Here is a 2,330-nt window from a genome sequence, read left to right as displayed (position 1 = left end):
TAGTATACGGTGTAACTGTTGCAAAGGATATTGGTGATTACGATGATCTTGAGATTCTTGATGCAAAGCAAAATTCTGATGGATTAAATGATATCATCCATGCCATTACCCCAGATCTTCAGCACCACGTGAGTACGTGTAATAAGTCTAAATATGCTTGGGATATCTTAGAAACCGTATTCGAAGGGAATGCCGCAGAGAAAGAAGCAAGGCTTCAAAATCTAACTTCTGACTGGGAAAACCTTCGCATGTCTGATGATGAAACCTTTGATGAGTTTAACCAAAGACTTTCTCAAATAGTTAACTCCTCATATTCATTAGGAAGAACTATTTCGGAGAAAGTTATTGCGTGCAAAATTTTCAGGTCTCTACCATCAAGATACGAGTCTACGAAACATGCCATTGAAGAAGCAAACGATCTTTCTACACTCTCCATAAATTCTCTTGTTGGAAAGTTAAAGATCTTTGATAATGAACACCGGTCTGGAAAAGAAGTGATTTCTTTTAAAGCTGCAAACAATTCTGAATCCTCTAAGGATAAATATGGTTCGCCAGATGCTAAAGATGTTACTCCACGACAATTTAGAAAAATATTGAGAGACAGGAAAAAGAGTTTTTCTAAAGGTGCAACATCTCCTAATGATGATGTACAATGCTTTAACTGTCGTGGTTTCGGGCACCTTTCTTCAGTATGTCCTAGCTGGAGTCGTAGACAATCGGCATACGCAGCAACTTTGCCTACTCTTGGTGATGGACCTGAATATTATGATCACTAAGAGTACGCAGGCGAGGTTGTATTAGCTTTTGAAAAAATTCTTTCGGATAGAGATTATCTCAACGAAATACGAAATCTTAAAGAAGAAATTGCCGAAAGTCGAGATCGGAAAATTATTCTTCAAGTAAAACTAAATAACTTGGAGAACATTGAGATGAACTTGTTATTTGATTCGGAACGAGAAGATCTCAAAGTTCAATGTGAATCATCCAAGAATGATCTAATTATTGCGCTTGAAAAGGTCAACAGGTTGGAAGAAGAAAACTCGAGCTTAAAAGAGAGTTTGTCCAGAAATAGCAGCTCAGATAAATTAACCTCAATATTGGGAGCATGTAGAATTCATCGTGATACACGAGGATTGGGCTATAAAGGATTAGACGCCCCTGGTATTTGCAAAGATGTAAAATTTGTCAGAGCTAAATATTCTTCTCAACCAAAACCTTCCACGGTTAACAAAAATGAAGTATCTCTACCAACTCCCGAAAAGAGGAAATTTTGTCAAGCTCCAAAGCAAGCACATATACATTCAGGTAATACTAAGCATAACTTTTTCCATTCTACAAAACATTGCTTTTATTGTGGAAAACCAGGTCACTTGCAAAGGAATTTCAAATATCTTAAACGAGATAAAACCATATCTGATTCTGTTAAGATGACAAGATCTGATGTTCCAAATTTGAGAAAAACTGAGTCTCATAATTTCAGTTCTTCTAGTATTCCCTCAAAGAGGTTTCATAATTATATTGGGGATAAAAAGAAATGCGTTGCTCCAAAAGCTACTCAGAAATGGGTACCAAAGAAGATCAATAAAGCAACGAGTACTATTAAGAAGGATCTCCCAGACAAGAGTTCGACAAGGGATAACATCTTAAAAAGGTATGGAACAGTTATTCAAAGTTTCAAGGAAGTTGTTAAATTCCTAGATTCCATGCATGACTTTGTTTCGAATACCTGTGGTGATCAAGATTTTGTTCACCTCAACACAACCTGATTGTGTTGGAAGTGCATCCTCACCAAGAAGCCCTTGTAAATGTGGTGAGGATTGCAAAAGAATTGGGGCACACATATTACGTTGGGTAATTTTTGAATATGTGGAACAATTTATTGTTTCGAGCTGAGTTTATCTCGCTTATCTATTTCTCGAAATATGTGTTGGTAAGCTTTCGCTTTGGCCAAGTTCATCTTTACTAGTGACGAAAGTCATATTAGTTTCAATCACTTGAAAATCGCTTTGACGAAAAATAGTTTGTGAACAACAACTATATAACGTCCTCTAAGAATGTTTCAATGATTGAAATGAAAGTTTAGAATATAACCTTGAACGGATATAAACATTGTGTGATAACTCATACGTGTGTAAGTCCTTATTCCTTGAACCAAAGTATGCGTACTTTGCTGCTCAGGAAAACCGGAACTGAAGTCCGCGTACTGTCGGAAGTTCACATCCCGTGAATTTTTGCCGGAGTTTGTGAAATGAAAACAAACTTATTCCGGGTACTTAAGTCCGCGTACCAGTATGCGTACTTAAGTAGGTTATTTTCTAAAAAACAGTTTA

Source organism: Papaver somniferum, chromosome 1, assembly GCF_003573695.1.
Source record: "Papaver somniferum cultivar HN1 chromosome 1, ASM357369v1, whole genome shotgun sequence".
Taxonomy (NCBI): Eukaryota; Viridiplantae; Streptophyta; class Magnoliopsida; order Ranunculales; family Papaveraceae; genus Papaver; species Papaver somniferum.
Note: the sequence above shows the minus strand (reverse complement) of the source record.